This window comes from Mustela lutreola, chromosome 1 (genome assembly GCF_030435805.1).
Source record: "Mustela lutreola isolate mMusLut2 chromosome 1, mMusLut2.pri, whole genome shotgun sequence".
Classification (NCBI taxonomy): Eukaryota; Metazoa; Chordata; class Mammalia; order Carnivora; family Mustelidae; genus Mustela; species Mustela lutreola.
This window is the reverse complement of record NC_081290.1, coordinates 90,962,721-90,972,996: the sequence shown is the minus strand read 5'-3', so window position 1 is coordinate 90,972,996 and position 10,276 is coordinate 90,962,721. Positions and strand designations below refer to the sequence as shown.

The window sequence follows — 10,276 nt, the reverse complement described above, 5'->3', positions numbered from 1 at the left end:
AAGAGAAATAACATACAAGGGTAATGAAATTCCCTAAGCTGACAATAACTCAGCAAAAATTAAGGCTAACCACTAGCTATGGTTAACTAATAGATGTTGACTATAGTATAGTAAAGGTTTAGAAAGATTGGGATGTATGGCTAGTAAAGTTTTGATTAAGGAAGAGCTGGTTACGATGCTAAGGATATTGAATTTGACCTTCTGGTGTTTAACAAAATGTCTTGCTGCAGAGCTTTGAGAAGTGTGATAAACACTCAACTCCTGAATTTCCCATCTTAGAATAGCCTAGAGGACTTTCAGGGATTCTCTTCTCTACCTCACTTCCTCCCATATCTGCATTATTCTTTCAGACCAACTACTCTACATGGCAACATGCATTGCCACAAGCAGCTCTGAGGTCCCATCTACAGCTTTACAATCAGAGAGAAGATAAAATATGAAACTGCTCTGAAAGGATGCTGATTAGCTTGAGTCACCCATACACCAATCACTGGGCCAGTAAAGGGTGAAATACTCCACTTGGAGTTATGCCCACCCTATGGCTAAGTTATTATTAAAACCTTTGGGTGTGTTATTATTAAAAGCAGGAAGACATTCCTACCTACAAAGTTTTCTGGGTGGGATACATAGTACAATGTCAATTTCCCTTTTTCCCATCTGTTGGCTTCAGACTGCCTTTTTGATGCTTAACTTGTGACCTATTACAAGCCTATAATTTAAAACTCAGTACTTAGATATGCCAAGAACTGGTAGAAAGTTTGAACTTAGAGGATTAAAACGTGTTCAGTCAGGGTTTAGTCAAATTCTCGAGCAGGGTTAACTAAAGGGCACTCTTCTGTAATCTCTAAATGAGGAGAGGAGATGTGATGAGTCTTTATTATCCACAGTTCAGATTATTTTTCAAGAGTGGAGAGAGGGGTTGCCTTGTCAGTTATATTTGCAAATAAATAATTACTGTACAATATAATTTTTATAAGAGAAATACACCCAAAAAAGGTGAAGAAAAGGCAAAGCTGTCTTGGAAAATTATGAAAGGTTCCATAAAGGAGGTAAGTTTTCAATTCAACTGAGACCCAAAGGATCCTGAAAGAACGTGGTAGGATCACAGAAAAGCAAGTTCAGTATGGCTAGTGTGGAGTAAAAGGGCAAGAATGGCAAAAGATAACAGTCTGAAGCAAGATCATGAAAGGCCTTATTGGTGATGGGAAGCCCCTGAAAAAATTTTTGCAGAGGAATATCGTGATCATATTTTCATGTTAGAAAAATTAATAGAATGTAGGTTGGAGTGGAGTGGGAAAGAACAAAAGGTATTGCAACTGTCCAAGAGATATGAGTCAGGAGAGGTGCTAATTACTTGATGGACTGACAGTGAGAGTGAACATTGAAGAGGAGTGGACCTGAGGGATATTTAAGATGAGTCAATAGAATTAGGATAGAGGAAGTGAAGGAAGTGTAATATAGGGGTGCTCCTGGATTTCTGTCTTGGGTAACTGGGTACCATTATCTGAAATTGGGAATGAAAATGGGCTAGTTTCCAGATAGGTGGGAAGCGTTATGGAGTGGGACTAGGGAATGTTGAAGATAGCAGGATCAATTTAGTACCTATTTAAGATATCTGTGGGCTATTCAAATGAAGATGTTGTTGCTTAAAAGTCTAACCTGAAGATATACATCTGGGAGTCCTTGGTGTACTGGGACACCTGGTAGCTAAGTCCCTGATGGAAAAGAGATTGTTCAAGGATACAAGGGGAGTAATGTCAGACAACAAAAGAAAATGGAGAACTTAGGAACACAGAGGGCCTTAAAAAAAATATTTAAAGTGTATCAGAGATGTAGTTGCATAACCAAGAAATAGTGGTACTAGGGAAACCGAAAGGAGAGTTAATAGTGTTATTGTTTTTTTTTTTTTAATTATTTATTTATTTGACAGAGATCACAAGTTAGGCAGAGAGGCAGGCAGAGAGAGGGGGAAGCAGACTCCCTGCTGAGCAGAGAACCCAATGCCGGGTTAGATCCCAGGACCCTGAGATCACCTGAGCTGAAGGCAGAGGCTTAACCCTCTGAGCCACCCAGGCGTCCATAGTGTTGTTGTTTTTCAATGCATTTCCCCCCCCCCCTCTTCCTCCAGAACTTTTGAATTTCTTGAAGGAAGGAACTATGTCTTAACTTTCACTGTATTTTCTTTAGTGCTTAATTCAGTGAAGGGAATATAGTGAGCGCTCAATAAATTCACTCATTCAGTCTCAAGCAAAATGTACCTATATCAATGTAAAATGTTTCTTCATTCTAATTCTTCAGATAAACTTTTAGTTGCCTATAAGTTTACTTACATGAACTTTCATAACCTGTATGGTCTATCTGCCTCAGCTTTGAAATGAGTTTCACAATTTTATTATTTATTGAGAAGGATCTTTGATAATAAGGTGGCAGTGGGTTTTTTTAAACTTCTATTTTTTAAAAAACAACATTTTACCAAAATTTAGCCCGATTTCGAGGCAGCAGCTTGTAGCTTAAAGCTTGTTCTGAAGCAGAGTAAGGAGACCGCCACATTCTTCTTACCACAATTAACTACGAACCGAGTCAACACGTTTATCCAGGCTTTCGCTTTATTTATAGTCACGACACAACCAGTTGGGCAATATACATTCATGCCAATGGAAGCCATTTAACTGTAAGCAAACGAGAATGATCCACAGAAAGCTAAAAGAAACTGCATACCCACATGCGATTTGGAAGCCAAGCCGTACAGGTTTTTTTTTTTCCTCCGGTAACAATACTTAACCCAGTCCTTCGTGGGTCCGCGTTCCTGAGAAAATACCGAATATACTGACCAAGAGCACCGGAATAATCACCTCCACTTAGGAGACCTATCCCCTCCTTCCCTCTCCACCACACAAGCGAGCCACACGCACCTTCCCCAAAAGCTAAGTCTTAACACTCGGCTCTTGCCTTAGGGGAACTTCAAGCTCCTGCTCTCGCGGGATCTGGCGCCTTGGAGTAAGTCAACTGGATCGCGCGCCCAGTCGAACCCCCGCGGGAATACAGCTCTCCAGGTCCGGAAAGCCGGGAAATCGCGTGTGGGGCGGGGCTAGATCGGCGAGCGTGAAGGCGGGGCCTTTCCCGAGGAGGCGGGGCGGGTCTCCTGGGACCTGTTGATCGCAGGTGTCACTGCCCTGACTGGCCCTTGGGTGTTGGGGCGTGTGCGCATGCTCCGTGCTCAGGGTCGAGCTCTGGGCGGCGAGACCAGACGCCTCTGCTGCAGTTCCCGGTGAACCTCGGCTGCGGTGGCAGCTGTTAGAGAGTCAGACGGGTGTTGGCGCGAGGCAGAGCCGGGCCAGCGGGAGGTAGTCCGGTGGAAGTGGAAGGCCCGTATTTCTTTATCTGGACCACACTCTCCCTCTCGTTAGGAAGGCAGAGCTCAAGGTAAGTCTCCGAAACTAGTCCCTGGATAGAGATCCAGCGACCTGCGACCCCCGCCCCGGGCCCGAGTGGGAGACCCTTTCCAATGCCAGACCTTGTTTCTCCCGTAGCAGCCCTGCGACATCCTCCGCCCCCGCTCCGCGGACTCTGTGCCGGGATTCAGGCACCCGAGGTCACGCAGCCTTCCCGCCTCCTTCCCGCCGGGTCCTGGCCGGGAGGAGATGCGTCTGGCCAGGCTGGAGGCGCGCGGGAGGCGGGAGGAGGTGCTGGATTTCCTGGGTCGTGGTTGTTCACTGCTGTCGTGTTTGAGGCCAGACACGAGGCAGAACCTGGGAGTCCAGCTGGGTCGCTTAGTGCGTTGGGATTATGAATATCACGCTTACTTGGCCCCTGCCCCTCACCTGCCGAGCAGCCGCTGCCTCGTCCCAGCAGCAGCTTTTCAAAGGGGTCCGGATGGTTATGTTGCGCTCCTTGGAGAAGAGAGATGACTGGATTCGTAGAATATTTGGGCTGGTGGCTTCTGGGTGGTAGTAGTAATTTATAAAGTTAATGTTTAGCTTTTAAACAGCGACTTATGGTGCGTTTATCAAACTACTTTCAAACATCGTTGGAGAACAGGAAGTACTTGTACAGGTGTACTAGGGAGGTTTTCTAAAGCCTGCAATCTGAGCGTGTTCTGAGGTTTTGTTATCCTGCCACAGAGTTTTCTCTGTCAGTGCAAAGTCTGATTAATGCTTGCAAAATGTACAGCAAGGCTTTATTTGTTAGACAGCAGAGTATGCCAGAATGTTTCCTTATCTGGAAAAATATATGTATTTTTGCAAGGGATTTTCAAGGCTATTTATGAGGGATGTTTAGATTAGGGTCTGATTCGCTTTTAATTCTGTTCTTTAAAGAAAACCCTTGCTAATTCTCAGTGTCTAAAAGAAGTAGCAAGTGCTAACACAAAATGCTGATTGAATATACTTTTGGCTAAATTGATACTTTTAAGTTTAATTTCCTATTTTCAGTTTCCTGATGATGGGCCTAGGCAAAGCACTTTCATCTTGTGAAAAGAGAAATTTTTTAAAAAACCCTTTATTTTGCAAAAGTTATTTATATCTGTCATTGTCATAAGAATTCCAAATAGAATCACTGTTGGTAAGAGTTAATTATAGTCAAACAAAAACACAGTTTTTGTTTTTGTTTTACATTTTAGAGGCTCTTAAAATAAGCTTTTTGGACAGTATGTCTAGGTTCATGATTAGTGGTGATAACCCATGAAAGTGATTTATTTAAATTAGTTCATAAATTAAAGTTATTGGTAGTTATGTGTACTTTTTTCCTACAGTATAAAAATAAGTGATCAAGAACAGACCTTTTTTTGTCTATTAATTTAAAAACTTTTTTATAAATGCATAGTGTTCATGGGAACTTGACATTAGTTTTTTAAAAGATTGCTATTTTACTGTGAGGGGGTACCCTTTTCTGCCTAGTGTGTTCTTCTCCTTGAAAAAGGAAATCTTGGGGCGCCTGGGTGGCTCAGTGGGTTGGTTGAGCCTCTGTCTTCGGCTCAGGTCATGATCTCAGGGTCCTGGGATGGAGCCCTGCATCAGGCTCTCTGCTCAGCGGGGAGCCTGCTCCCCCCCACCCTCTCTGCCTCCTTGTGGTTTCTGTCTGTCAAATAAATAAGTAAAATCTTAAAAAAAAAAAAAAAGGAAATCTCTTTTCAAAAACTTATAAGTTTAGTATGTACCGTGATTCTAGATCTTTTATATTATTTAGTGTCAAATGTTTCTTTTAAACTATAGTGTCAAGAAATACAATTTTGAAATTATGGTTTAGAACCTTGTTTTAGTGAAAAGGAGAGCTAAAAATGAACATTTTTATTTATTTTAAGGTGAGGTACACATCAAAAAGTCAAAATCAGTGTTGTTTTTCCTGTTGAAACTGTTTGGAATTCACTCACTTACCATGCTAGGGAGGATGTTGCTTTACCCTACAATTTTCCAAAAGTATGTTTGAAATCTATGAAGTGGTATATTAAGCTACCCTACAAAGACCTTTACTTATTACAATACTTAGCAGATCTTGTTATTTGACAGCTTTAACTATAAGGTGTTTCTTAATTATAGACCCCAAAGACAAACTACAGCAAGGTTGTTTATGTAGTGCATCTGAAAGTATTTTGAATACAGAGTGTGCTAGGATACTAGGGCCCCCCAAATTGTCAAAGCCTACTGGTTCTCTTAAGCTCTTGGATTAAGGGAAGAAGTGTACTAATTTATGTCATCTTTGGAGAACTAGCTAGAGATTGGTGATAGTACGAATGTATATTATTATTAATTTTGTATAGATGTAATGATTTTAGAAGCTTTTGCATTACAAAAGATGCACATAGTAGGAAAAAGAAATGGGTGCAACCTGTTCCACCACAGATAAAATCTTCAAAGGTTATTTAAACTTTATTTATTTATTTATTTATTTATTTTTAACGATTTGATTTATTTATTTATTTGACAGAGAGAAATCACAAGTAGATGGAGAGGCAGGCAGAGAGAGAGGGAAGCAGGCTCCCTGCTGAGCAGAGAGCCCGATGTGGGACTCGATCCCAGGACCCTGGGATCATGACCCGAGCCGAAGGCAGCGGCTTAACCCACTGAGCCACCCAGGCGCCCCAAACTTTAAATAACTTTATATAATATCCTAATCTTGATGAGTTACTTTTAAGATAATGGGAATATTATATTTTTATATCTATGTATCCTTCTATAGACTATTTAGGTGAGAAATATCTGGTCTTTGCTTTTCCAAGTTAACCCATATCCTCTATCAGTAGTTCTTTTTTTTTTTTTTTAAGATTTCATTTATTTGACAGAGAGAGATCACAAGTGGGCAGAGAGGCAAGCAGAGAGAGAGAGGAGGAAGCAGGCTCCCTGCAGAGCAGAGAGCCTGATGTGGGACTCGATCCCAGGATGCTGAGATAATGACCTGAGCTGAAGGCAGAGGCTTAACTCACTGAGCCACCCAGGTGCCCTGCCTCTATCAGTAGTTCTTAAAGTAGGGTCCATGATTAGAACTGTGGTCTGTGGTTAGAACTGAATTTTAATATAATTGGTTTAATATAATTGGTTTTCTTTGTGATCTTATGATTTTTTCTTTCTTCCTTTCAACTATGAATTTTATTTTATGCATTTACAAACATCATTCCAAGGAGCCCATAAGCTTCATTAGGCCACCAAAAGTGTCTCTGACATTCACAAAAATGCTACAAACCATTGCATCTGGTTGAAGAATTTTTTTTTTTAAGATTTTATTTATTTATTTGACAGAGAGAGATCACAGTAGACACAGAGGCAGGCAGAGAGAGAGAGAGGGAAGCAGGCTCCCTGCTGAGCAGAGAGCCTGATGCGGGACTGGATCCCAGGACCCTGAGATCATGACCTGAGCCGACGGCAGTGGCTTAACCCACTGAGCCACCCAGGCGTCCAGGTTGAAGAATTTTTGTTTTAAATAAGTCACTTCAGAAAAGTTGCTGCATATATTCATATTTGTAATTCATGAAAAAATACAATATTATGCAACAAAACCATATTCCAATATCTTAGCTGTTATTTCAGTCATCTGAGTTGTGGCATTTTTTTAAATCAGTTTGGTATTTTTGAGTACATTTTGTAAATGTAACTTCTATTTACTTCTATTTGGTAAATATTGACCTACAAAAAGCAGTTTGAAGAAATACTGTTCCTTTGGAATTTGGAAACTTTTTTACTTAATTTTTTGTGATTTTTTGATTAAGCAACTTTTCTCAATGAACATTTATCTATTGTTATGCTAGACACAGAGATTGTAAAATTAATAAGACAACATTAAAGTCATCAAAAATTTGAGTTCTTCCTTTTCAGAGCCTTATCTCTGGCTGTTCCCAATCCTCCCCCAACTGAACTGAGTTTCCAAAGATAAAATAGTTTTTTTTTTTTCCCCTTATATCCTTGCCTTTGCAAGATGCTGCTTCTCTTCTTTCCACTTCTCAGTCACCCGTACCATACCTGTGAAGTATTTTCTAATCCACCAAAAGACAACAGATTATCACTTCATTTTGTGTTACCACTATATTTTGATCCATATCATACAAAGATCTATACTGTGTTGCTGTAGAGGGACACAGAATAAAGGAATCTGGAGATGATGGTATGTGTACTGCCATCCTACGTGTAAAGAAGAGTACTGTATGCACAGCGCAAAGGATGGTAGGCAGAGGAGCTTTCTAGGGGACCCAGAGACAGGATGATAGCAATGTCCAGGTGTGTTTTGGGTGCTCTAGTTATTTTTTATGGCTGGGTAGATCATGTTATTTATGAATCAAAATAGTGGTTAAGGAAGTTTGTAGTTACTTTTCTGAAGAATGGTATGTAGGTTGGATTTTTCTAAATTAAATCTCTGTTGCTTACATCGTTATTGCAGAGTTGCTTTCCATTGATTTCTGATGTATTGCCTTCTAACATTTTACCTCAGTTTCTCTAGTCTAAAAGCTTGTAGATGAATGCTTAAAATAATACTGTGATGAAACCACTTGTAAACCATTTCCCAACATTTTCTTGTAAATTAGAACTTTTCATGTTAAATTTTCTTAGAAGTAGGATATCTTTGTAAATGAAATCGCTTATTTTCTACTAAGAATGATTTATTAACAGATATTACGATTCAGAAATTGTTACTTTATTGTACAATATATCTGATATAACTAAGGCTATAGTCAAAATCGATAAATCAGTTTAAGGAAATGGAGAAAGATAGCAAAGTGAGATATAAAATAGTATGATACAGCTTTTACTTTCTTTCGAATGTTTATATTATTAAAAATAATTTCACTTTGAAGACTGTTTTTTGTCATTATAATTAGCTTACATTCACTGAATGCCTGCTATATTTTGGACATATGTTTATGATACTAAGACTTCTTTTAAAAGATTTTGTTTATTCATGAGAGACAGAGAGAGAGAGAGAAAGAGAAGCAGAGGGAGAAGCAGGAGCAGGGAGCCTGATGCAGGACCCTGGGATTACAACTTGAGCTGGAGGCAGGTGCTTAACCAAAGGCAGACACTTAACCGACTGAACCACCCAGGCACCCAGACTATGATCTTTTTATATAATTGTGATTATAGATTATGTAACTGATATGATTTTAATGGTTGAATAGTTGAGTGATGTTCTGTGCTACTGGGAACTTTATCAGAGGTGGAGGAAATGATTGTGAGGCACACGAGGTCAGTATCAGACCATGGATTCCATCCTTGTCAAGAACCTACCAGGGCATTCTTTGTCCACCAGGTGTTTTATGCCTTGGCATCTTTGAAACTTCTGAGGCTGCGTAAAAAACTCTTGCTCCTCTCATGGTAGTCTTCCCTGTTTTTAGGCAAGCAGGCTCTTGGAACCCTAAAAGATTTTCCTTCTATAATATATGCTATATAGGCCTGAAATAATCCTATCTCCTTGACCTAGCGGCCAGATGGTGGGAAATTGTCCTGAACTCTGATGGCCTAGGTCATCTTAGTTAGGAATACTCATTTGTTCATTAAAGTTTCACTTTATTTCCTGAGCTTCCTTCAGTTAGTATTTAATGAGTACTTACCATGTATTGGGTACTGATTTATATGCGTGGGATTCACTTTATATTCTAAGATGATTGGGAGGAGAAACAATAATAATCCTAATACGTCAGTTATAACAGCATATAAGATGGTGGTGAATGCCAAGGAGAAAAGAAAAGATAAAGCATGGTAAGGGGGATTTGGAGTATGGAGTGGAGGTTATGATGGGTTGCAATTTTAAGTCCGTAAAGGCCTCATTTAGAAGGTGATTTTAGAAGAAGGCAATCATGAAGGGAGCCAGGGAGAAGCCATGTGTGCATCAAGAGGAAGTGTATTGCAGGCAGAAGAATAGCCAGAGTAAGGGCTTTAAAGCAGGTGTATATTCATGGTATATTCAGAAATAAGAAGGAGGCTGAAACAGCGGCAATAGAGAAAGTGAAGGGAAAGTAGTTAGAGATGAAGGTGAGGGGATGGGCAGGTGTAACATAGTAAGAAATTTGTATTTGGTCTCTGGCTCCATTTCCTGACATACAGCTCCTAAAACCCTTGGAGCATCTCTGGAAGTGATTTTTTCTGTTTCTTTTTCTTTCTCTTTCCTTTCTTTCTTTCTTTCTTTCTTTCTTTTTTTTTTTTGCATGCTAATGAGATGACTGCTGGTTGGGGGCTCCTGGATAGCCTTAGGTTGGGGACTGGTTGCCAGGGGAACCAACTCTGTGATTGGAAGAATTGAACTCTCAGTTTGTGCACCTTCCTCTACCTCCAGGGAGGGGAGTGTGGTGGAGGTTGAGCTAATCACTAATGGCTAATGATTTAATCAGTTGTGCCTACCGTAATGAAGGCTCCATGAAAAGTCCTAACTGGGGGCACCTGGGTGGCTTAGTCAGTTAAGCGTCTGCCTTCTGCCCAAGTCATGATCCCAGGGTCCTGGGATTAAGCGCTGCATCTGACTGACTGCTCAGCAGGGAGCCAGCTTCTTCCTCTTCTTCTCTCCCTGCCTGCAGCTCCCCCTACTTGTAGGAGCTCTCTCTCTCCCTCTCTGTCAAATAAATAAATATAATCTTAAAAAAAAATCTTAACTGAAGGGGTTTGAAGAGCTTTTGGATTAGTGAACATGAGGAGATGCTGAGAGGGTGGTGTCGGGAGAGGGCATGGACACTCCATGCCCCTTCCCACGTACTTTGCCTACACATCTCTTCCATCTGGCTGTTTCTGCCAGTCTACTCAGTAACCTGAGTTCTGCGAGCTGTACTAGGAAATTAATCAGTCATCCTTGAAAAAGATTGTGG

General features: G+C 40.6%; 1 protein-coding gene and 1 long non-coding RNA gene across 4 annotated transcripts in view; one reads left to right on the top strand and one right to left on the bottom strand.

Moving 5' to 3' along the window:
* Window positions 1-2,588: 2,588 nt before the first annotated feature.
* On the bottom strand, window positions 2,589-3,072 carry LOC131828673 (uncharacterized). Its single transcript, XR_009352538.1, has 2 exons — window positions 2,913-3,072; window positions 2,589-2,806 (listed from the first exon to the last, which is right to left on the bottom strand). It is a non-coding gene; the product is annotated as an uncharacterized LOC131828673 (long non-coding RNA).
* Window positions 3,073-3,193: 121 nt separating this feature from the next.
* The window catches only part of USP53 (ubiquitin specific peptidase 53), a 67,404-nt gene continuing 60,321 nt past the window's right edge, over window positions 3,194-10,276 (top strand). Inside the window, exon 1 of one of the 3 annotated variants that reach the window (XM_059169426.1) lies at window positions 3,194-3,423. The gene's annotated coding sequence lies outside the window, so the exon portion shown is untranslated. The remainder of the gene's footprint in view (window positions 3,424-10,276) is intronic. The other 2 variants (XM_059169417.1, XM_059169431.1) reach the window with 2 other exon arrangements.